The sequence below is a fragment of the Ischnura elegans genome, chromosome 1, assembly GCF_921293095.1.
Source record: "Ischnura elegans chromosome 1, ioIscEleg1.1, whole genome shotgun sequence".
Taxonomy (NCBI): Eukaryota; Metazoa; Arthropoda; class Insecta; order Odonata; family Coenagrionidae; genus Ischnura; species Ischnura elegans.
Window position 1 is genome coordinate 25,075,286 of NC_060246.1, and position 12,150 is coordinate 25,087,435.

The window sequence follows — 12,150 nt, forward strand, 5'->3', positions numbered from 1 at the left end:
CGGAAGCCTACTTGGAAATATTTCATTATTATTTATTTTTTTAAAAATTACGACCAATCTTCGAGAAAAGACTTACGTTCTACTCTCTGAGTGCAAAAATCATTATTTATTTCTCATTTTTACGGAAACTTCACCTTTGGTTATTTCATAGTTCTTTTGTAAGAGTAAGGATTAATAAGTGGCGGGTGACGTCACTACTCTGGTCCCAACATACCTCGAGCGTCTCATTGGTAACGTGGTATTGTCTCACGTGACTTGCATACTATTAGAGTTATGATGCACCATTGCCGTGTTTTTTGGTGCTAAGAAAATCATTCATGGGAAGCTCAGTGACCTTTTATTGGAGAGTAAAGTTATAATAATATTTTAATAATTGTTGAATTTCATTTTGATTTGCGTTTAATTTTTCCTCTCGGGCTCTTTGATTTGTAATTTCCCCATGTCACGTGATTCGTACGTAAGGTAGGTACACGTGTTTACTGAAGAGGGTGCCACTAACCCGCCTCTACCAATCCTTACTCGAAGGTTCTTGTACTCATGTCTTCAATTGTCCAGTCTTATTAAGCGTAGAAACAAGAGTGGGGCGTCACTCTCCGTGGGCACCAGATCCGGACTCCTCCTCACTGCCCTGGAGGGGCCCCGTGAAATCGCTTCCGGGCCCGTTCAGCATCATCTCCTCGTCGGCAGGGCGATCGGGGACCGCTGTCGTGGCTGGAGCCTCCGCCGTGGTCGCCGTGGGACTCAGTCGCAGCTGCTCCGGTCGGTCGTTCTGCAGGGCGTCGCATGGTTCGAGGGGGAATGGCATTCGCGAGGGGACGCAGCCGGAGAGGGTGAAGGAGACGGTGGATGTGGTGGTGGGCACGTTAGGGCCCGTCCTCCGGGTCACGAAGACGGTGCGCGTCACCGGGCCGGCCTCTGCGGCCGCCGCGGGAGGACTCCTGGGAAGTGGGGGCGTGGCCCCCGAGGAGGCGGGCTGCAGGATCTTCATGAACATGTTCTGGAGGCCGGAAAAGGTGCGCCCCCCCGCCCTCATCCGCGATCCGTCCTCCCTCGGGTCTAGCTGCTGCCTCTCCGCGCTCGGAGCCCTACGAAGAAAAGAGTTGAAGCAAGAGTTCAGGCCAACGGTTCGAGAGGTGGGCGATTCACAGTGGACTGGAATCGAAAAACAAAAGTGGATGAAATCATGAAATGACGTTATTCGAAGTGGGAACCTGTAACTTTGCAAAAATAATCAAAAATGGTTGGCAATCGATAAAAATGATGCCAATTGCCATGCAAAATTCGTCGTTGCCTGGAAGCTAGCTCGAATTATTTAAATACAACACACTCATTCCCAATGTTTACCTTGCGAGAAGAAAATATAGCGAAGCTATGAAAATTCTTAGAACCGAGAGGTATGAAATGTGTTGATTGGTTGCCGGTAGGGATGAAAAAGAAAGTGATTGCATGGCAATCAGCGTAGCTATCATGGTAAATAGAAATTTTTTCAACGCTGAAAAAAATGCTGAGAACGGCTGAAAAAGTGGGCAAAATTACGTATAAAATAACGTTTTTCGAGATGGGAACCTAAAATTTGCAAATATATTTCAAATTGGCTGACAATCAATGAGACGGATGTCAGTTACCATATAAGGTTAGTATAGACCTGCAAACTTTGACAAACCTTTTTAAGGAACTGCATTTTTCTAGTGGATCTTAGAAAAATCAAGTTCCTTCGGAAGCTATTGAAATATTTCCATGGAATAAAAACGGTAAAATATAGTAATATGATATTTTTTTATTTTAAATTTGTTTGAGAGATGTCGAACTGATTGTGGGTGTCCATACGTTACAAAATGCCTGACGCTAATTTAACGCGATTTTTTACTTGTAATGGAGAAAAACTAGCGTTCACAAAAATATCTACGTCGAAATATTCATACAGGGTTTTAATGAAGTGTTTTGAATAAACAAACGAGGAAAAATTAAAAATACGCATTCGACGAAAGTCACGTTAGTTTTTTTAACAGATAGCCGGGGCATGGCTACGCGCGACAGGCGTCAGATAGCCACGACTCGCTTAACGTTTTTGATTGACAACTAAGATTTTTCGTAAACTTTTTCATGTTTTATGAGCGGTGTAAGTAATTATCGATATTTAAAGATCCCACAATGATGTGATAAGGGGCGGATTTATAGGGGGGCCACAGGGTTCTCGACCCTCCCCAGCCCAAATGTTAGCAAACATTTTAATTTTTATTAGTTTTATAGATGTAGTATCCTTGTAAAGGAGTAAAGGGAGTGTATATGCAAATGCAAGTCCCAAACGTGAGAGAAGTTTGAGTTGTATTTAGCGTAGAGCGTATCACCCCCTACTGTAAAATCCCAGTATCTCCCTGCGGGTATCCCGTACTCTCCGAATCTAACTCATGACCCTCCCACCCAGTGGCGCAGCGAGGGGGGGTTTTGGGGGATAAACCCCCCCCCCCAGGAGCACAGAGAAATTTTTAAGTTTAATCCATTTTACTTAATTGGATTGATATTAGATAGTGCAGAATAGTGTAAGGATTAATAACATATCCCGCAGAAAGTCGTAAACTCAACATTTTGAACCATTTATCTTAAAATTCCACAATTTATTAATCTCGCAACTATCGCTTATCCTGGAGGGTATTCCATACCCCCACACACCCCGGTATTAGTTGCACCTAAATCCCCCCTAGCCTTAATTCCTAGCTGCACCCCTGCTCCCCCCATATTATTTGCTGAATCCGCCCCTGGATATTTTGCCGTCACAATGGATAGTAAAACGGAAAAAGTGGCTCTCTAATTTTCAAACAGTGAAAAAGAAAAATGGTGACTGGGTTCGGTACCGATATTGATAGTCTGTGTGCAGTCTGCCCGCCGCCGTCGAGGCGGCCACGGACTCGAGGCGGAAGGGCGGCGTCGCGGCGCCGTCTGTCGGCTCGTCGTCGTTGGGGCACGCGGGCAGCGGGTCCGAGGGCACGATGCACGACGAGAGGTGCACTTCGGTGAGCACGCGCGTGGCCGTCACGAACACGGTGGACCTCTTGGGAAGGGGTGGCGCCGGTGGCGCCGCCGCCGGCGTCCGGAGGAACCAGTTGCGCGGCTGCGCGGGCGGCAGGAGCGCAGGCGACGGCGCGAAGAGGGTGCTGCACCCGACCAGGAGGAGCAGGGGTGCGGCGGGGAAACCAGCCATCACGGACAGTAGTACGGACACCTGCAAAAACAATGAGCAGAAATCGGCTCAAGAAAAGCTGCGAACCCTGGCTATTAATAGCTGTTACACTTCATGGCGCTCACAATCAGTCCTCATTCGCCTTATTGAGACCCCACAATGGAAACATCATCACTCATTCATTCATTCACACCTCATTCAGTCATGGTAAAAACTTATCATTCAAAGATGTCCATCGCCACCATAATTATTTGAAGGGCCGAACTCTCTATCTTTTCACAAATTTAATTTCGACTCGATATAGCAGACTTATTACGTTAATGTTGGGTAGCTATGGATTTTAATGAAGAGAATGTCATGTGATTAAATCTAGTTGTAATTTTCACAGGTTGATTTTTTTAATTAGCTTGACGTTCAAAAGCTTTTCATTTACAAAATCCGCGAGAATTGAATTGGAAGGTCCGGATATAATTCAATTGCTGCAGCAAAAAAGCCTCTGGTAATGGTCCGAAGCCATTGGTTCCGCCTGTCCGGTTTCAGACTGCATTTCCAAAATAGATTATAATAATGATGATTCATTAGGTTTACAAATAACATAGTTACCCGTTAAAGCAGGTTTACCAGGAGCATTGTTACTAGTTAAGATAGGTTTACCTGGAGAATTGTTACCGATTAAGGCAGATTTACAGCGAGCATTGTTAGAATCACCGCGGATTGCCTCCCCTCCTAAACTGCATGGACGATTACCTTTCCTCCCATTTGTAAAAAGGTTCCGGAGGCCTCATGGTCATGACCCCTGGCGTCTATTGGATATCCGGTGAACGTGGCCAAATTTACGTGGGGGAGACTGGTGGAACGATAGCCACTAGGCATAAGGAGCATCGAAGAAATTTCAGACTTGGAGAGCCCTACAAGTCTGCTGTGGCTAAACATAGCATTACTAAGGACCACAAGATAAAATGGGATAGCGCCAAATTAATCCGCAATTCCAACAACTTCGGGGACAGGCTTGCTTAGGAAGCCATTGAGATCAGGTGGGAGCAGCTGGGAATTAAGGATGGGAGGGGGGGGGTTTAGGTGCAACTAATACCGGAATGTGTGGGGGTATGGAATACCCACAAGGATACGCGGTAGGTGCGAGATTAATAATAATAAATATCGGAATTTCAAGATAAATGGTTCAAAATGGTGAATTTTACGTCTTTCTGAGGGATATTTTATTAATCCTTACACTATTCTATTAGTAATATCAATCCAATTAAGTAAAATGGATTAAACTTAAAATTTCCCTGAGCTCTGGGGGGGGGGGAGTTTTATCGCCCTAAACCTCCCCCCTCGCTGCGCCACTGAGGCTTAATAACAATACTCCAAATCGGAATACAAAACGAGCGCATAGAAACGGGAAACAAACAACAGTCGAGGATAAAAACTTATCAATGTGTGGAATCCCATTTTAAACAAAATAAAAAATGATAGAACTCTTCCTTTTCATCCCAATTACCAAGATATTTCCGGCCGATCAGGAGTAACCTGATTACTGTGACTTTTTGTAGTTACATCTCAGCGATTTTTTCAGTCAAACATATTCACTCACCATTTTGACGGTGGACGAGTCGTACGTTGAAACGTTGGTGATATACAACAGTTTAAACCGGTGGAGATCTCAAGATGACTTCACATAATTTATTACATCACATCATTCCCTTCCTCCTCGATAAACTAACATTCTTCCCTCTAACATGGATTTGAGCATCCCTTACCCCATTACGTAGTGTTGATGTGAGGATAGGCGTGAAATTCCTCGGATTATTTTGGGCGGTCTTCAAAATTGCGAGATGTTACCGACCCTCTATTTCGTTGAAATGTATTGCATGCCCTTCAGTAATTCCTAGGAGATCACCTCTTTTCGGCGCAGGGGTGGATAAAGGACGATTTTTGGGGGAGGTTTCACGACTTTCGACGTCTCCTTGGCTGTATGCAATACCTCTCCACAACAATGCGTCTGCTTAAGCCTGAATGGCACGATATTTTTATCGCCGATGGCGGAAATATTCCATCCCTCTTTTCATCACTCGGCACGGCCCTTTTTCCGTCGCTGAAACTATCGATGGTATTCGTATTTCAGCTAATCAGAATTCACGGTCTCTAACAGCGATTGCAACGCGACGCCAGGTTTTTAATGGAAAGACGTTGTACGTTATACGTTATATTATACGTATCACGTATTACGTTATACGTTGTACGTTAAGTACGGAAAGTGACGGGATAAGTGATGGAAAAAGGGACGTTGGGAATGGCCGTGTGATTTAGGAAATGACGATTCGAGCGATTACTCTTTCGGTCCCTGAAAACTATCGCTGGAGCTGTCACTCTGAGGAACGGAAAAAATGCTCAAGTGATTCGGTCTTTTGATAAGTGGCTTATAGATATTCTGTCATTACCTTTAGACATTGCGCGTTGAATAACCTTCAATAAACCTTACTTGGAAGAGGTATCAAATACGCTGACTCCCGCTGGATATGTACTTGGAGTGGATTATTGTGAAAGCGGTGGATGAATGAACCTCTCGCTTAAGAGTTGGGTCACGTACCTTGGCTCTGTAGGATATCGACGCGGCTTGATTCTCTTCCCACGGGACGGGACGCTCGTTCGTGTCTCCCAGGCTCTCTCCAACAGAATGAAGGTCCTCCACTGGACTCACGTCCAAAGGGGCCGCCGCCCCCCCTGTTGCCCCGCGCCGCCGTCGGGGCTAGCTAGAGGTTATCTCGGACCATCGTCTCGCCTCCCCTTGTCTCGCAAAAAGGGTCCCATGTCAACGCGTATCCAGACGCTGTTGTCAGGAATTCCCGGAGATGGAGCTTTTTCTTTCATTTCAAGCAGCTTACGGCGAGTTCTCAGGATTTCTCTCGTAAAAAAGGCGACCCTGGTGAGTGATGAAGGTAAAGCATTTGGTGGCTGAGAAACATTGAACTACTGAAGCAAATCTAGGTGGAAGATAGGTGCGTGTTCTCAGGGTTTGGCGTTAAAGTGGGGCGAAGCGTTTGGAGTGGGTGGGGAGTCAGGGGGTGCGAGGGAACTAGTGAATGGCAGATTCATCCTTCTGGGTTTAGACAAGGAATAAATAGGAATTGGATTTAATGTTTGTAATGTTGGATTGGATAATTGGATGTAATGTAATAATTGAATTTCACGTCTTTATTACACGTTGTCGACACAAGGGAGTTATACATTCGAAAATATAGCAGTGTATAACTCTCTTTCTTCCGGGTTGAATGAATTGATAAAAAAAGAAAAAAAAAACTATATTAAAATGTCTGTTAGTCCATCGTTGAGTTAAGGTAATTCTTGGGAAGATGTAAAAATGGATGGCTCTCTAATGTAATTAGTCAACGCGCCAGATCAATTTTCAACGCCCTAACGATTCGTGTATCCGCTTCGTGTGTTTCTTGCTTTCCTTGGCTTCCAGATGCTACGAAACCTTTGCTCCGCTGAGAGATATTGCATACTCACCGCCTCTTTTCGGCGCTGGATCAGATTATGATTTTTTTTGTTCAAGGCTTTCAGCGGCCCCTTGGTTGTATGTAACTCCTCCCGGCGATAGTGGGTCCGCTTAGACAAGTGACTTTTTAGATATTCTCCGATTTTCTGCAAGCATTGTTTGTTGATCGGGTGAAGTAAAAATTTGCATTTTCGAGCGATATTAATACAGCGCAATCCCTGCAATCAAGTCTTGCAGTAATCCGGAACATCCACTAATCCAACGTGCCGGGCTCACTACTAATTATCTGCTAAAATAATTTCAATAGTCTTAAATGAAAGATTTTTCAATAAATGTAATTATTTTACTGTCATTTGATGAGCAGGTGCGTATCTGTTCCATTATTATCTTATACATATCTATATGTGGTTTCGGTGACGTGACCCTCTGTATCGGAAAAGGAAAATTAAATAATGAAAGGAAATGAGGTGGTCAGGCGCGCGACGAACCTGCATGTTGGAGTACCTAACGGCTTGATAGAAAGTCGACATTTTATCCTAAATTACTGTTATTCAAAGTATTTCATAAATTGCAGTTGTTTCCAGCACGATTTCCAGGATTTTTCTATTATTTCCTCTTTAAATTTTTTTCAGGGAAGGGCTCCTTCACAATTTTTAAATATTACTGTCGAATGTGATAGAGTTTGAAAGACAAGGAGCCCAGCGGTTTTCAGTTGTTTCATCCGTCGCCTGCTTCACGATCTATTCACGGCGAAACATTGTCGGGCTGAAAAGTTCATGGCGTCACTGGCTCTTGCCGAGCGGTACACCGCTTCTCCGCTACTTCTCGGCCTCGCGCATCCGTCACACAAGGCTCGTTGTCACAAGCATTCTAATGAGCGATTCTTTGCATCAAAGATTGAATCACTTTGAACGACTTAATGAACGAGAACTTTAACGACGTCACAACTCATCAAAGATGGGTGGCACCTTTTGAATGTTTTATTCATGTTTGAAAAGAATGGCTTATGAGGAAGACTTTTTTTTCAAAAGTAAGAAGTAAACAGTAAAAAATAAACAAACAGTAGTAAATATTTTATGAAAACTAAATCTACAAGGAAGAGTAAACTTTCACATGATATGTAGGAGAGACATTCAATTAAACATTTTCTTATCAATTGCAAAAAATATACCGTGAGTAAAATCTATTACTTTTATTCAACACTTAATCTCAGAAATTTTTGTTGCAGCACATCCTTCTACCTAAATGCCGAATAATCTAATGTAATTGCGATTGAGGGTTTGAGTGAATGACCCCGTCACTATTATTTAAATTTTGCCAGGAATTACGGGAGGGGCGTCGTTCCACCTCCCCTCCATTTGGTGTTTTCGGGACCAGCGCTATATCATCAAATTTGTGACCTTCACCTGTCCTCGAGCATGTTGTCATGATTTTCATTGAGAAGGAGCGACCTTTTGACACAACACGTTACGCGTGCTTACGTGTATTTATTTCCGAACGAAATGCGAGAGCTTCATTTTTTTTAAACGATAGTGTCTTCGTTGAACTCGCGACCGTCAAAATGAATTCACTCACTCACTCTCCCTCAATAGGAAAGAAACCCTTGGGTCGGGTTCGCAGGATACACTCCTGGAGCAGGGACTATAAGCGATCAGCTTTTCTCCTCTGCCACCAGAAGGGGAAGGACGGGAAGGAACAAGGAAAGGAGGCGCCGCCGCGATGAGAGCCCGACGACGCCTCCAGGGGTAGGACGGGGAAGAAGGGGAGGGGACGAGGAATCCTGCACCGTCACAAAGGCGGGCAGGTCCTACCATCAGCGAAACCAAGCATAAGCAATTAATGTTCTAACGACCTTGGAGGATTATTCTATGACGAAGAATAATCCAACGATCAAATCGTTAGATAGTCACTCTCCCTCAGTGATTCTACCCGAAGGTTGGTTTGAATAGGTGAGGGTAGAGCTCACATCATACTAAGTCACAGCCGTGTGAGTTAGCCACACACGCCAGTTAGGCATACCCACAGGGTAGGTGAGCCAGTTCCTTTATCTTGGCCACCTCGGACTTCGAGGATTTTGTTTTGGGGTGTTCGAATGCTTCATTCTTCCCCCCCCCCCATCGACCACCCTCGATCGGCAGCCAAGCGCTCTACCCACTAGGCTACCACGCTCCCCCAAAATGAATTACTGTTTCGAATTCCTCTTGTTAGGCCTCCCTCGCTTGAAACCCTCTGGCTGGACACTCGCTTGAGTGACCGAAACGGGTCTCTTCCGTGACATCAGTTGGCACTTAAGCCACCGACAGGCATTCGCCTTGAAATGCTGCTTCGATATGGAGTGCCGATTACGAGCTTCACTGGGCCACTGACGGGCCAACCCAATGGGGACGCGACCGTCCGTAAAGGACACTCGAACCTCCTCTTGCCGCACTCCTGTTGTTCAAGTCGCTCATCGCAATGGCGCACATTCCATTCAGAGTGGGAGGAGATCAAGGCGGGACGCGTTAATTGCACTCGGTCGGTCCTTTTTCGTGACATGTATCAATCACACCCTATAATCATATTGATGTGTATCGTGGTGTATAGAATATGCAGCATGCTTTGGTAATAGCTAGCGCGAATTCAACATCAACACTCAAGGGCCTATGGTAAATCCGCCATTTGTAACTCAAACTCCCAAAAGAGCATCAATAAACTCGAATGATTCGTTAATTAAATATACAGTGTTATCATTAAAGAATGGTGCGGTTTTGAACATAATGTAAGTGAAAACAGAATAACTTGCAGTATGCATTATTTTCGAATTTGTCATATCAAATAGTTTTTTTACATAATTAATAAATTTCAATACATGCTCGCTCATAGTCGCTCGACGAGAGAGAAACATGACATTAGCCAACTCCGAACGAAAGGTGCCAAGGGGACCACGGCTTAGCGTCCCATCTTACGGACGGAGTGTTGCAATTAAAGTGACCTCCGCAAGGCACTCATGCAGGGATCGGCAGCCTCTGAAAAATCTCTACCACCGCCGAGAATTGAACTCGGAATCAATGGGAGGGAAGTTAGCACTTCAGGAGTATGGTACTAAAAAATAAAAAAACACTGTCAGTCACAGAACTATTAACCGCTACATCGGCTGCTCGTAGTGGCAGTCCTACGCGTGATTCAACGCGGCAAATCTGGGCGTGGCTTTCGCCCAACTTCGCGTTCAATGCGGCAATGGAAGGAATGTCCCGATCTAAAAAAAAATAGGATAATCATATTTAACTCTTTTGTAAAGGCCGTTTCACACGGTACACGGAATTCCGCAATCTGACGTACGTGCGAACGCCCAATCAAAATTGTGTCGTGTAAAGTGGTGAATTGCTAGAACACATGCGAGAATGTGTGGATGCGAGACGGCAAAATAGCCCCTGTTCAAAATTTCGTTCATGCATTCGCGCAATTCTACACCATTTTAGAAATTAATGAAGCTCTAACCTGCGCAATTCCGTGCCCCGTGTAAAACGGCCTTAACAAAATTGGGGGAAAGGGTGAGAGCTAAACATTTTTGAAGTCGGAAATCAAGCGACCACCTAACATGCATACATCACATATAAAACCTTGCATTTGGGCGGTTCAATTTTTTAAATTATAATACGAGAGCCACCAAATATTACGTAAGTTTTTATAAAGATGGAAATATTTTATCATAAATAGATTCCCTTGGCCTCGCATGCGATTTATTTTTCCATATCTGTGTACACGAAAACAAATCTTACATAACTGCGAGACACCGCTAATTTTACCGTCCAACTTCTCACCTTCCCATTCATATACTCCTTCCTAATAGCGTAGTTTCCTTCATCAAAGAAAACGAAAGGCATTGATTGCGATTCGTTACCCAAAATTAATGTATTCATAAAATACAAATTATTTGGTTTAGAAATCCCAGTTTAGACGAATGTTAATGTTCAATTTTAACCTCATTTGAAAAAGTCCAGATTGGCGCCCATGCGATGCCACTCCACGTTACTTCACAGGGACCTAGATTCTATGCGAGTAGTCAGGAGTTTTACATATCTGAGATTACCATTTTCGTCTGAGATTACCAATGCATGCATGTGGCACAGAGCTCAGGGAAGCATCTCTTAATAATCACTTATTAAAACTGCCCATGGCCGGAAAGTTTCCATCGTTTGATATAAGGAATTAATAATCCTTATTTAAGACAAGCGCTACATGCTAGCAGGGTACTCTGCTACCTGCTTGCAGCCTGCATCGTAGCGGCGCTCATAGCCTCGCACCAAAGTGGCCTCACACGGCGGCAGCCGGAACTAGAATGACGTCACACGGGCTTTCCCCAGCAGTCATACTTAGCCGTCGCGTTTTCGCGCGCTTGAAAATTTTCACTTTTCATTTAATCGCGAAAAATAGATATCGTCATTTGAAATTCTAAAAGCGTGAAATACGTTCTCCAGGGGTGATAATCTTTCGATTTAGACAATTAAAAAAATAGGAAACCACCCTATTCACACTAACATTATTTCCACTAATAGGGTGGTTTCCTATTATTTTTTTAATTGCCTAAATCGAAAGATTATTACACCTGGAGTACGTATTTCACGCATTTAGATTTTTAAATGACGATATCTATTTTTCGCGATTAAATGAAAAGTGAAAAATTTCAAGCGCGCGAAAACGCGACGCGTAAGTATGAATGCCGGGAAATCTCTCCGTGAGACTTATTTCTGGTTCCCGCTGCCCCTTGACCCTGCCCGCTGACCCCTGCCCGGTGACCTTGAGGCGAGGCTTAGCGCTGATACGACGCAGGCTGCTAGCGGGTAGCTGAGTACCCTGCTGGCTGGTAGCGCTTGTCTTAAATAAGGATTATTAATACCTTATCAAATGAAGAAAACTTTCCGACCTTAGCCAGTTTTAATAAGTGATTATTAAGACATGTTTCCCTGAGCTCTACGCCTCACGCATGCATTGGTAACCTCAGACGATGTATAACTCCTATCTTCTCTGGTGCTAGGTCCCTGTGACGTCACGTGGAGTGGCATCGCGTGGGCGCCAATCTGGCACTTTTCAAATGAGGATAAAAATGGACCATTGCCATTCGTCTAAACCGCTATTTCTAAAACGAAATAATTTGTATATTTTGAATACACTAATGGTGGGTAACGAATCGCAATCAATGCTTTTCGTTTTCTTTGATGAAGGAAACTACCCTATTTTAAGAAGAACATTATATTCAGGCCCGGCTTAAGGGTCGGGCAACGGGGTCGACGTAGCTAGGGGGGCAAGCAAACGCCCGAACAGCAAAAAACATTTGTTTTCCGATTTCATAAATTTAATATTAAGGAAACCCCCCTCGGGAATGTTAAAAAAATTCCCGTGGGAGGTTCCCCGGGCCCCCAGTTTAATTGGCGGGTACCGTACCAAACCCCCCAGTAGAGGGACGACACAACAGCAGTTTGCCCGGGTAAATACG